At 40.1% G+C, this 14631-nt stretch overlaps 1 protein-coding gene across 3 annotated transcripts in view; it reads right to left on the minus strand.

Moving 5' to 3' along the window:
- Positions 1-14631, minus strand: part of ERBIN (erbb2 interacting protein) — a 121224-nt gene that overhangs the window by 68559 nt on the left and 38034 nt on the right. For all 3 annotated transcript variants that reach the window (XM_058044648.1, XM_058044647.1, XM_058044646.1), the window contains exon 3: positions 10476-10532. The gene's annotated coding sequence lies outside the window, so the exon portion shown is untranslated. The remainder of the gene's footprint in view (positions 1-10475; positions 10533-14631) is intronic.

Raw genomic sequence — 14631 nt, forward strand, 5'->3', positions numbered from 1 at the left:
AGTTCACTTTGTCCAGCCATTTCAACTTCTGAGAACTATATTTTGAAAGCAGAATATTAAGAAGTTTACTACATGCTTCATATGATGAACAAAAAAAGATACTACTCGCCATTCAAATCCCTTAGAAATACATTCATTACACTGCCCCCTCTTCTTCAGTGACTGCTCTCTTCACATGGAATCCTACTTGTCTCTACCAAAACTCATAAAGCCTAGCAATGCAAAACCCACACGCAACTAGTTTTCCTTACTAATTCCTTTATTTTGTAAGAGAGATTTTGAGCTTTTGGAAGGCATGGGGGAAGAAAGATCTGGTAAAAAATCACATGCATCCACAGCACCATAAACAGATTAGTAAACAAATGCCTGGACAATATCTCCTTCAGTTACCATGTCTTTTTAAGTATCTAAACTCACAGCACGTCTTAAGCCAAAACAGTCAAAACTCCTATATGAAATACCAAACAAACAACCAAAGCACTGGTTTGACCAACCTGGGTATATATTTAATATATATATTAACTGGTAACTCTTCAAAACCTAGAATGAACCAAGAAAGCTTCATTTAAATGAAGGCAGGAAACTACAATGTGATTTATTTCAAAATTATTTTATGTTTGTTCAAATTTTACTTATCTACACATACAGGAAGAACTGTTTAACACTCATGTTCTACAACAGAGATGGCTGCCAATACTAGGAAATGGGTGTGTCAGGATAGTGGCAGGAAGCATTCCCCACTGTCACTTCTCTACAATATATGTTTTATAAACCAATAGTCAGACATACACACTTCTTATCTGTCTCTGTCTACTCATCTTGTGGTCAGTTGCCCAAGCAGAAAAGTTGTAATGAATGAAAGGAATGAGAAAATACAGAAGAGAATCCACTGTTAGAACTATCAAAGACAGGGAAATGTAATTTCACACACATGTGCTTTTCTAATGTTGCTCAGATAGGAACTTCTCCATGTTTAGTTTGAGTAAATACAGAGAATGTAAAAAGGGACACAAAGGACAGTGATTTTTTCCTGCCCATAAAACAGGCAAGTTTAGCAGGCAGAAAAATCTTGATTTCCTAATATACCACAATATCAGACTACATAAAGCACCAAATCCAACAATGTAAAATTGTCTTGCAGACCTACAAGATTGTGATGGCTTATTTTACTCCACCACTTAACAACTCCAGTTCTTTATGAAGCACCTCGAAGGGAAAAAAAAAGGAAAAACACGAAACACAAATAAAACCCTCTTGTTCCCTAAATCATTAGAGGTTAGGTTAAACACAAGTTTACCTGAGGTTCAGTGTTCACAGCCAACAGGAAAGTTATGACCCTTATATAGTTCTTGGGTTGCTTTGCATTTTTTTTTTCACTTCTTGAAGGAAAAGGAAGGGAAAAACCACTCTGCAAAGGCTGCAGGTGATCTGCTCCACCTTGGACAATGGTCTGCAGGGGAATCTCTGTTCTAGTGCCTGAAGCACCTTTGTCCCATCCTTCACTGGCTCTGGTGTCTACAGGGTTATCTCACATATTCCCACTTTTCTTGCCTGGCTATTGTACAGTTGTTTTTAATGCTTCCTTAAACATGTTATCACAGAGGTGCTACCAAGATTGCTGACTGACTTAACTCTGGCCAGTAGTGGGTCCATCTTGGAAACAGCTGGAATTAGTTCCACCCAGCATGGGGGCAGCTTCTGCATGTGGTGAAGTCACACCTGCAGACGCTCTGTAGGATCCCACAAGATAAGGGGCTAAATGTGTTTGTCTCAGACACCAACAGCAGGGTGGCTGTGGTGCAAACCAAGGACTTCAGGTAACAACAGCCAAGGACTGCTGGCAATAACATGCTGTGAGAAAGAACAAGATGTGACTGGACAAGGGGCCACAGGGAGGTAGGACAGCACTCCTCTGGGACAAAGGTCTTTGGTCTATCTCCTGGAGATAAGCACAGCTCAGCACAGCACAAACAGAGAAATGGGGTGGAGAAGCAGGCACAGACTCTATGGGGAGAACAAGACCACCAAAGACCCAAAGCCCTCTGACTCATTTCCACAAGGACCTGGAAAAACAGACAGCACATGATAACTAATTAACATTCAAAATCCAAAACTTTTCTCTGGGTCAGGGAAAGCTTACCAATTAAAAAGGCATCCAAAACCAAGCCCAAGTGCATGGGTGTCCCCTGAACATCCTATTGGCTGGATCAATACTGGAGCCAGTACTGTCTGTCTCTCACTCCCTCTCTATCCATCTTTAATTTGTCTCTGTCTCCTTCTTTTCACCCTACCCCTTTATCCAAAATCTACTTCTATGTATTTACATTAGGAGGCATAGGACTAACATACCAGCTTGCACGCCATATTTAACTAACTAACAAAACTTCATAAGCTTTTGTGGATTCTCTAATTTTAGTTATTCTTTTTGAAAAGCATCTACAAATCTTGGGTTTTCCCTTCCCCTTTTAGGTGGGACATCATACACCAACTACTACATACTGCCACCTACACCCAATACAAACTATAAATAGTAAAACAGAATAGAATTCAATCATGTAAATTACTGTAAAATGAAGCTGAAAAGAAAAGCATTGGTTTGAAGACAATGGAAGAAAACAAGATAAACAGCAAGCTTGAGTATACACTAAATTCTAATTCAGAAGAAACTAGCATCACTCAGTGAACCATCACTCTTCCCTTTAACTCTGATGATTCCCTGCATACCGCCCTCATCTAAGTACCTGGCAGTCCAACAGTATATGGAGACCTGCCAGAATCCCATGGGACATTTGCAATTTAACCTCAAGTAGAGCTTAGGATCACAGTAATTTTGTCCTCAGTCTATGTTAATTTATTTTGAAATTAGTCCCTTAGATCTCCTATCTGATGCTAACAGGATGGGATCACTCATGGTCAAGAAAGCACTGCTTCCCCCTCCCAGGCCTTGTAAAAAGATGTTATATCAGCAGCAATTGAAAATGAAACCAGGTTTCAGATGTCTATACAGAAAGGCAAGTTAAACTAGGCACCCAAAATACACAGTGAAGTACTTTTTAGTCCACCTCACTGTCTACAAACTAGTGCAGAATTATGGAGGTGACCACATGTCAACACAGAAAAGGGCAAGATTGTGTTGGGGAGCACGTAACCTAACATGCTGCCTGACAGACACAGAGAGGTTTAACTGACCAACTGACAGAAGTCCCAACATTTTCATGTCAAAACAAAGAATTATGAAAAAGCTCACAAGGGTTTTCCTCTGCCTAAAGCAGCAACAAGCACCACAGAAGACATCAAAACACAGACTTTGCGGCTTCTCAATGAGAGCTGCTATACTGTGAAAAGTAACAGCACAATTTAATTAATGTCTTCCAGTTAAAAACAGCACTAATTCTCACGAATTTGGGGAAACTATAAACAACATAGCTGTTTCTAGAATGAAACAAAAACCATCCTACATTTTCACAGTAAACAGAGCACAGAATTATTCACTCTTTAAACCCTTGGCACCTCTTACTCATCAGGAAATCATGGGGATGGGAGGGGAAAAGTGTGTAGGGGTGGCATTAAGGCTTGGTACAGACTTCCCCTAAGATCAATCCAGTCCTCTTGGGCAGGAAAGGTGAAGCCTTAAAATAACAAACTGCAACCATTATTTTGCACACCCAAGCTTCAAAGTGTGTTTCTCTTCAATCCTTTTGCGTGTCATCTTCGGGAAACAAAAGGATAGCTCAGACCTGATGGCCACTGAAAAGGACCTGAAACATGCAAAGGCAGCGTGCATTGTGAAGAACCTTTCCCTTTTTAAGGATCACTGGCATTCTCTGGTTCAGGGGTGAAGCCTTGTTTGGTGACAATGCCAGCTTCAGGTATTTTCACTCCTTCATCCCTTTTCATCCCACCTATTTCTTTGTCTCTTCTAGAAAAAAAAAAAAGAATCCCCAAACTGCTCTGGTTATGTCATACATTTCACTGAATGAGACTGGCAAACATACCAGTACAAACAAATGAACCAAAGTACTGCACTCTGGAGAAAGAACAAGTGGGTGGAAATAAAATGGACACCATTTTAATATGAAGCTATAATCTGAGGCTGCCCGGTTCTGGCATAAAATCAACGCTCAACTGCATCCATGGCTGTGTGTTCTCATGCAGGCAAGGAACATCAAAAAACACACTGTGCTTGCTCATAGACAGCATTCAGAGAAAAAGAAATAAAAGCCACTACCCTTGAAACAACAATAGTGAATGGTAACAACAGGAGGAAGAACATGTTAGTAAATACAGTGAATGGCCAATTGTTAAAAACATATTAAGGACGCTTGTTAAATTTTTTTGAGAAAACTAAGGGAACAGAGAACACAGAAATCAGTTTTCTTTTTGATGATCCAGCATACCAGAATGCAACCAAACCCAGCCATTCTCCACTCCTAACTTAATAAATACCAAGTTGAAAATTTTTCTTGGGGTTAACTACTTTGCAAGTTCTCAGTGCCTCTATACATTAAAATAACCAAAACAAACCACCCAAAACCATTCACCCATCTCCAAGGGCCAGGGCAGCAAGACAATATTAGTTAATTGGCAAGAAAAGCAATGTCAGATATGAATTCTGGAGAAATTTGCTTAAATTATCTCTTTTTTCCATTCTATAAATAAATTCTAAACAAATTTCAATTTGCCATTTCTATTTTGCTTTGATTTAAAATAGTCAGAAATCCTTTACACAATTAGAATGTGAAGCTTCTCATCAAAACATAGTATAAAATCTTGTTACAGTTACAATGCTGTTACCTGTATCAGTAACATTTTCTTTATGCAACAATAGCATTTTCCTGTTTTACTGGAATAAAGAATATCTAAGTAAGTATGTGTTCTAGCAGATAGATACTTGTGACGGTGTTCACAGGGGTTTTCAGGTGAGGGAAGAGACAAGAATGTTGACTCCATGTTTCAGAAGGCATGATTTATTATTTTATGATATATATATATATTATATTGTAACTATACTCAAAAGAATAGAAGGAAAAGTTTCATCTCAGAAGGCTAGCTAAGCTAAGAATAGAATGGAATGAATAACAAGGGTCTGTGTCTCAGACAGAGTCCAAGCTAACTGGGCTGTGATTGGCCATTAATTGTAAACATCCAAGATGGGCCAATCACAGATGCACCTGTTGCATTCCACAGCAGCAGATAACCATTGTTTATAATTTGTTCCTGAAGCCTCTCAGCTTCTCAGGAAGAAAAATCTTAAGAAAGATTTTTAAAGAAAAGATGTCTGCGACAGATACTTTTTAGCTGAAAAGTTAATCTGAACTGCTTACACTAAAACAAACCTCATGAGTTAATTTTGACAAGTAAAATCCACCCTAAGCACATCAAAAGAACTCTTCAGAATAATTAGTTATATTTATTTTCTGCAATAAAGCAGTACTTAACAGCCTTATCATGGCAAAAGCTTAACAATGACAAAACCAGAATGACTCTGTCAAAATAGAACAAAAGTATTATTTTTAAACTGAGAAGAAGAAAATCTCTGGCAAATAACCTATGTAATAAAATATTCTATTTCAAGTGCAGCCTCTAACTGAAATGCAGTAATACTCAATATCCTTATGAGCCCAGACCAAGACATCAGTAAATCAGATGTATATGGGAGTACAGATCTGTAATTCAATAACCCTAGTATTTTTGGGGGAGAGACAACATGACTCAGCACACATGCAAGAAGTTCCTGCAGGTCATTGATGGTAACTTTTTGACCTAAGTCAAAAGAGAGCCAACAAGGAAAGGTGTGTTGTTGGACCTTGTAAAACAAACCAAGAAGGACTGAGAACGTGAAAGTTGGGGGCCGCCTTCTTGTAGCAACCATGAGATGGTGGAACGCAAGATCCTGTGTACAGGAGGTAAAACAGCAATCAGGACCAGAACCCTGAACATTCAGAAAGGTAACTTCAGCCTCTTCAAAGACCTGCTTAGCAGAATCTCATGGGTTAGGGCTCTAGAGAAGAAGGAGGTCCAAGAAAGCTGGTCAGTATTCAAGCATCATTTATTTCCTCCATGCTCAAGACCAGTGCATTCCCATGAACCAGAAATTAAGCAAAGGGGGCAGGAACCTCTTATGGATGAGCAGGGAGTTTCTGACAAATCTTGAATAGAAGAATGAAAGTTATGAAATGTGGAAAAAGGGACAGGCCACATGTTAGGATGACGGAATTGTCACAGAATGCAAGGAGGTGACAAGGAAGGCCAAAACCCACTTCCAGTTGAGTCTGTAAAAGAATATCCAGGACAACAAGCAAGGCTTCTACAAGTAGATCATCAGCAAAAGGAATACTAGGGAAACTGCTGAATCAGACAGTTGTCTCAGTGAGGGAAGACAGAGAGAAGGCAGAATTACTGAATGCCTTCTTTCCTTCAGTGTTAACTGCTGAGGCCAGCCCTCAGGAATCCCAGACCTTGGGGGAAGGAGAGGAAGGCTGGAGAAAGGAGGACCTACCCCTGGTAATTGAGGCTTTAACTAGATAAGCTTAACATTCATAAATCCATGGGCCTTGATGGGATGTACACACAGGTTCTGAGGGAACAAGTAGATGATGTTGCTAAGTCACTCTCCATCATCTTTGAGGTGCCCAATGATTAGACAAAGGACAAAGTTAGTCTCGTCTTCAGAAATAGCATGAAGGACCCTGGAAACTACTGGCCAGTCAGCCTCACCTCCAGCCCTGGAAAGGTGACGGAACAGAACATTCTGGAGGTCAGCACCAAGCGTGCAGCAGAAAAGAAGGTCATCAGGAGCAGTCAGCAGCAATTTCTAGGGCAAAATCATGCTTGACCAGTCTGACAGCCTCCTGTGATGGCAGGGCAGGATGGCTAGGTGAGGGGAGAGCAGTGGTAGTTGTCTGCCTCCACTTCAGCAAGGCTTTGGACACCATCTCCCATAACATCCTCATAGGTAAGCACAGGAATCATGGCTTAGATAAATGGCAGTGGGGTGGACCAAGGACTGGCTGAATGGCAGAGCTCACAGGGTCAGGATCAGGGCAGCAGAATCCAGCTGGAGGCCTGTAGTCAGTGGTGTTCCCCAGGCATCAATACTGGGCCCAGTCTCACTCAGCTTGTTTATCACGGGCCTGGATGAAGGGATCCAAGGTACTCTCAGCAGGTTTGCTGCTGATCCAAACTGGGGATGGCTGATACACCTGAAGGCTCTGCTGCCTTTGGGCTGGGCCTGGCTGGGCTGGAGAGTTGGACAGGGAGAACCTAACGAGGTTCAACAAGGGCAAGTGCAGGGTCCTGCAGCTGGGGAGGAATAACCCCAAGGAGCAGCACAGGCTGGGGCTGCCCCATTGAAGAGCAGCTCTGCAGAGAAGGACCTGGGAGTCTTGGTGGACCACAAGGTGACAATGAGCCAGCAGTGTGTCCCTGTGGCCAGGAGGCCCAGTGGGATCCTGGGCTGCACTGGGAAGAGCGTGGCCAGCAGGTCAAGGGAGCTGATCCTCCCCCTCTACTGGGCCCTGGTGAGGCCACATCTGGAGTGCTGTGTCCAGCTCTGGGCTCCTCAGTACCAGAGAGACAAGGAGCTCCTGGAGAGGGTCCATTGAAGGGGCACAAAGATGATGAGGGGTCTGGAGCACCTCTCTTAACGAGGAGAGACTGAGAGAGCTGGGCCTGTTTAGTCTAGAGAGGAGAAGACTGAGAGGGGATCTCATCAATGCATATAAATATCTCAGAGGTGAGTGCCAAGAGGATGGTGCCAGCCTTCTCAGTGGTGCCCAGATACTGGACAAGAAGTAATGGCAATAAACTAAAACATAATAAATTTCCGCTCAAGATGAGGAAGAAATTCTTTATGTTGAGGGTGGCAGAGCACTAGAACAGGCTGCCCAAGGAGGTCATGGAGTCTCCCTCTGTGAAGACATTCAAAACCCAGACAGACCTGGTCCTTTTTAAACTACTCTAGGTGACCCTGCCTTGGATGAGATGATCTCCAGGGGTTTCTTGTAACTGTAACCCTTCTGCAATTCTGTGAATTTAAGGCAAGATCTTTCATAGCTATATCCTCACAAAAAAAGGAGAGAGAAAAACTACAGATTAATTAAACTGGAAAAAATTAAATTTTAAAATGTTCAGATAACCAAGCAGCTGTACTTGTTACTTTTTTAAAAAAGTATTTATATTGACTTTTCATAATAACACTACTTAACAATACACAGCAATACACACACTGTCATAACACAATTGCAGCACAGTAGCTGCAAGTATGTTCTCACACATTTTCTTTTGCTATTTTTCTGAGACAGCCCTAGAAAATAACTTCCATCTGGACAGTAAATCTATCCAAATAAGTGCCAATGTAACACTTCCTCTAAAGAATGATTTCTAATTGGATACCATTAACAACACTGCTGAGATTAGCATTAGATCTGAGCTTCATTTCTGATGTTTCACTTGATTGCATATTCTTTGGGTGTGTATTTGTCGTGTTACTAAGAAAACCTTAAGAGGGAGGAATAAATTGATTTTTAAAACTTCTGCATTTGAATCTCATCCACTTCTCTTCCTTAGATAAAAAAAAAAAAAAAACCACCATATAAAAGCAGTGATTTTTACAACAGCAAACTGAAGTCTGAAGGAAACTGCAGCAGTTCCACAAATCTTCACGGAATATGCAACAAGCCAAGCTTCTTTAAAAGCATGACACTGATGTTTTCAGATGGCTAGAAAATTCCTTTATATTATTGAACTGACACAGTTTGGATTTAATTTCTCTCATTTTTAAGTTAATATATAGCCAGAAATATGAAATATTTATCCCAACAGGATATTGAAGTGCACTCCATCCCCCACCAGCCACGTCTTTTTTAAAAATATGCAGTTGAAATAATCATAGCTACCATGTAGCTAGTAATCACAGCTATTTGGTACAGCTAACTGGAACTAAGCTACTTCAGAACTGCTTTGCTTTCCGAACCCACTAATTTCTACATCAAATAACCTCATTTTCTTTCACTGCTATTATGAAAAAGATCCATGGAAACAAATTCCTGACTTTCTATACAAAGAAAACAATGAAAATTAAATAAACAAAGCAACCAGACTAAAGGATGGGAAGCTTCTGGCACAGCTAAAAAACCATAATAAACAGCTTATGCTTCAGGTTTAGTTTTTTGAGGGATTACTACTGTATGAGAAAATATTTTTTCGCATACAGGCAACATCTATTCCAGCAGAAAGGAAGAGATACTGTCTTAATTCCTCTAGTTATACCACCACAGTCAAAAGAGACAAACGAGCACAGTGGAAGTGAAGGCAGGAGGCAGTGCTAGTCATTTGCCCATAAGAAGCAGCAAACCTTAGGGTGCCGCAAGCACAGCTGAGGCACTGCAGCAACAGCACGGATTATTAGCTCAGCCGAGAATGCCAAAGCACACAAAGCTTACAGCATTGTAGGCTACACAAAAGGTTAGAAAACACAAGCATGTGCACATGCTTCTCTCTACTAAAGCATATGCTGTTTATAGAAATGCCAGATAAAATATGCAGAAGATTTTCTATCCTTTGAACCAGTATTTTATAGCCTCAAAACTAAAGTAATTGGGGAATCAATATTTATTAGCATTTCCACAATCTGAGCAATGCTATTAATAAAATCAGAGCAGATGGAAGCTGCTGTCATATGTTGTTGGGGTTTTTTTTCTGGGGCAGAAGGGGGACTAGTCAGTAACAGTTCCTCTACAGAAATTCATACAGACCTTCTGACAAATAAATACTCTACTGGGCACTCTTTTTATTCATAGAAAATACTTGCCTCTACAAACCCTTACACTATGAGGCAAAAGCAAGTTAGTGCCATCTGCACTGGCATCATTTAATAAAGAAAAAAGCTGATTCTGAACATGTGTTGCTTTTCCATAGAGCTTTGAAAGCAAATCAAACTTTGCCTTGTTAACACTTCTCCCATTTTTATATATGCTCTCTAGCTAAAAAATGTCAACACACCAGTAAGAGACAAAGTGTATGATGTGATGTATGTCTAGGCTTTAGAGCAGCAAACCAAAAATGATGGTAGGAGGCACAACAAAAATTTCTAGCATTTTTTCAAGTACCTTTTGTCCAAGTTTTCCAAATAAATATACTTATCATTTCTAAGAACTGAAAAAGAAAATTACAAAACTCAGTATTCTAAAGTTCTCAAGCCAAAGGCTTGTGTCCACTTAATGGACACTAAGCTTTAAAACAGAATTATTTTCCTTTTTCATATATTTCCCTTTCATGTAAATAAATATAATTTACTTGGGTCTTCAACAGATATTCAGAGTTTAAAAACCAGCTTTCAAAGTAACATGAGACATGATGCAGAATAAAACTCAAGTGCTTTGAAGGCATTTATAACAAAATATGAATAAATACGAGGATTTCTATTTTAACACATTAGGCAGTTGGTCCAGAGAAAAGAAAAATAATGTACTTACCACTGTGTTACTTTCTTCTCCCTGCTGCTTCTTCCCTGAGCTTCCAAAGTCAACATTCTGTTTAAGAGAAAAGGACAAATTTTAGTAAACCCTATCACTACTAGATAAGAACAAACTAGTATTTTATTGTATTGTATTAGATATATTTTTGGCTTTCAGAGTTTTGGTTTTGTTATAAGAAAAGCTTTACATGTATATGAACAACAGCTTGAATATTTCAGAGTACTTGAAAGACTTCCAAGACAGGAAAACTGCATGTATTCTTTTAAAGGGGATCATTCTTGTGTGTACAAAACATTGGTTTTTACCCTGTTTTTATTTTAACGCACTCGGTCTACAAAGTCGTTTCATTTTTACTCCTTTTATAGTTACTGTATTAAAATATTATGTTTCATACAGATTTCTCTTGCACACAGTTCTGAAGAATTCCATTAAAAAATACATCAAAAATTAAACAAAGATTAAGAGTACATTTTCGCATGTTAACTTCAGGAATTTTTTAGAAAGTTGCAACATAAGGCATAACAGATCTGAGGCTAACTTCACTGGCATAGAACAATTAAAAACAAATGAAAGCATGGAGTGTTTTTGACTGAACACACACAAAATTAGTTGGCTGGAGTGATGGGAAGGATTAATTTTGCTTCCAACAAAGGCAGAAGTGTAGAACGTATCTTCAGAGACATTAAATGTCAACTCTGGTCAGACAGATCATCTAACCAAACACAAAATCATGTAGAGCAGATAAGAAGCTAAGTCAAGCAGAGTATAATCTGTCAAATTCTCAGTATCTAGAAAAGAATTTAAGTTGTGAGGATCGCAGTTAGTAGCTTCAAATTCAAAGGATTTGCCTATAAATGGAACTATATTTTGTTTCTTTCCAGTAAAAGCAGAATAAGGCCACCATGAAATAAATAGATCCTGAAAGAGATTTAAAATTAACTTTTTCCAGGAGAAAAGCAAGTTCCTTGTTTTGGGGTAAGAAACAGATCAATGAACTCCCACAGAAGTCAGGACTTCCACAAAAAGACTGTACTACAGTCAAATTTTGCATATCACATGTCCTATTCCTCCTTTGGGAGTCACTGGTGTCAGCTTCTGCATTCATACCAAACGAACTCCAATACACTACACTGCACACATCTATACATTTATTTTCAATAGAAGGGCATCCAAGACATGCAAACAGCAAAGGATAAAAGTAATATTAAAGCCACAAGCCTTTCAAGCCTCCTACTGAAAAAAAATTTCTATTAATTTAACCAGTTTCAGAAATGCAAAGCAGAACCACACAAGACAATTAAAAAGATCAAGAAAGACGTCAATGATCAAACCAGATTCTGAAATTTGGGCTCTTAGAAGAGTCAGTTAAACTGCCATGGCTGCATGCTTCTTTCCTTTCCCACACCACTTTGCTCCTACTGTGATCTTTACAAAAGCTATTTCAGAGGCACTGTACACAAATTCCCGACCAGAAGAAATGCAGGTCTGCAATAGTTGTGCTAGAATAAGCAGAATTCATCCAGAGAACACAACAGTGCAGAGCTGGATCTGACAAAGAGACAGTCAGCTGATTACGCCTCTGACAGATAAAGACTTAAGGTCAAGAGTCTGCAGGCAAAGTATTCACAGTAGAATAATTATCAAAGAAATAGCAAGACCTATAATCATCACAAAAACAATAAACAAAAAGAGATTACTCTTGCATCATATCCTGACACCTGTTTGGCTGCATCTATTGAAATGTCTAAAAGAATAAAATCCAGTGGTAGGCAGTCATTACCATTTAAACTGTTTGCAGGCTTCCAACCCAAGCAGAAGGAACTCATCTGATCTCAAACATCCAGAGGCAATAATAGAGCAAGTGTGTGTGCGTGAGGGGAAGAATACATGAGGCTACCTGGATATTTCATGTCATGCTGCTTTGTAATGATTTAGAAGCTGCACAAGTTTCTGAACAAGAGACATCAGTAACAAAATCAAACAAAAGCAGTGAACTCAGTGCAAACGTAATGTCACTTGAAACTGTGACACTGAGTCACATAACCTTAAGCCTCAATCAAAAGATGACAGCTCAGGATGTGCTGTAGCTACAGCTGTAAGCATCAATGAGTTTCCAATAGCAGAAACGCTCCTATCACCACACAGTTTGCACTAAACAACTTCTCTAAGAAAATAAAGTGGGATATTAGGAGGAGCTCAAAGTAACCATGCACCAGAACCACAGAAATCTAGAGACAAGGGGCTATTGTGTTTGTCACAAACACCAATAGCAGAGTGGCGGTGGCACCAGCCAAGGACTGCTGGCAATAACATGCTGTGAGAAAGAACAAGATGTGACTGGACATGGAGGTAGGACAGCACTCCTCTGGGACAAAGGTCTCTGATCTACCTCCTGGAGATAAGCACAGCTCAGCACAGCACAAACAGAGAAATGGGGTGGAGAAGCAGGCATGAACTCTATGGGGGGAACAAGACCATCTCTGACCCAAAGCCCTCTGACCCATTTCCACAAGGATATGGAAGAATGGACTGTGAGTCGTAAGTAATTTGCATAGAAAGTGTGACATATCCCCAGGGCAGGGAAAGCTTATCTACTAATAGGTACTCTGATCTAAACCGAGGAAGTGGCCCTCATCAGCTGAATTGATGCTGCAGGCAGGACTGGTAATCTCTTTCCTTCTTTCCTTCCTTTCTCCCCCTCTTAAATTCATCTCTCTCTCTTCCCTTACACCCTACCCCTTTATCCAAAATCCAGGGTCATGTGTTTATATTAGAGGCCAGTGTACTAAAATACCAATTTCCAAGCCAAGTGTGTAATTTACTAATAAAACTTTATAAGCTTTTGTGGATCATCTGACTTCTCATTCCTTTCAACCAATGAGTATCTACAAATCTTGGGTGCTCCCTTCCCCCTAAGGGTGCAACATCACAAAGACCTCAGCTAGTTCAGTTCATCACTTTTTTAGTTGTTTTGCAGAAGTGGTAACAGGTGCTTCAGATGACTAGCAGTTACTTACTCTCAAGGTAAAAATATCTAATGAAATCTTATTTAACCATATTCCAGGAAACTATATCAATCACATCAGACTGAGTCTCAATACGTTTCCCTAACCAAAAAACTCTAGCACTCTGTTTTATGAAGAGAGTACTTGGGGGAACTATTTTATGTATATGCCCTGTTTGTACTCTTCCTTGATTAAAACCCAAATGCTACTAGAAATGCTTGCCAGCTGGACTGCTGGTCTGACCCAGAGCAGCCATTCCAATCACTGCACTCCAGGGGTTGCTCACAACTAAGTGGACAAGTATTTCATTTCCAACTTACCACTGGCTTTAGCCTACATAGGGTGTGAACAAGGCCAGATAGCCAAAATAAAATAGTGAAAGACTGTCTGAGCAGTCAGGGATCAGGTTAGGAAAACTAAAGCACTGGTAAAATTAAATCTCACCAGGGGCATCAAGGGCAACTAGAAAAGCTTCCACAAGATATCTTCTTTGCCATACAGAAGGAATCATACAAACTTCAGAGGCAGATCCATGAGAACCTCCAAGTTCAACAAGCCAAATGCAAGCTGCTGCACTTGGGTAGGGGCAATCCCAGACATAAACACAGACTGCGAGGCAAATTCAGTGAGAGCAGCCCTGTCAAGAAGGACTTTAGGGTTCTCCTGGATAAAAATCTGGACAACAGTGTGTGCTCACAGCCCAGAAAGCCAACTGTATCCTGGTCTGTATCAAAACAGCAGCGGAAGGAGGTGATTCCACCCCTATCCTCTGCCCTTGTAACACCCCACAGAAGTACTGTGTCCAGTACAAGAAATTCTTTACCATGAGGGTGAGGAAGCACTAGAATAGACTGCACAGAGAAGTTGTGGATGCCCCATACTTGGAAGTGTCCAGAGAAGGAGGGTGTGAACTCAATGATCTTTACAGTTCCTTCCTTAGAGAAGAAAGGTGATTTCTATTATTTCTATAGGCATGCTAGGATTTCTATTAATTTTATTTTTTCCTTCTATGGGTGATAGAAGGAAGACTATGAAAATGTGGCTCCCCTCCAAAGGAAATGGGAGAACTGGTTACCAATGACATGGAGAAGGCCAAAGCACTCAATTACTTTTTTTGTTTGTCTCAGCCTTCACCAGCAAGTTCTCCA

Source organism: Melospiza georgiana, chromosome Z (assembly GCF_028018845.1).
Source record: "Melospiza georgiana isolate bMelGeo1 chromosome Z, bMelGeo1.pri, whole genome shotgun sequence".
Lineage (NCBI taxonomy): Eukaryota > Metazoa > Chordata > Aves > Passeriformes > Passerellidae > Melospiza > Melospiza georgiana.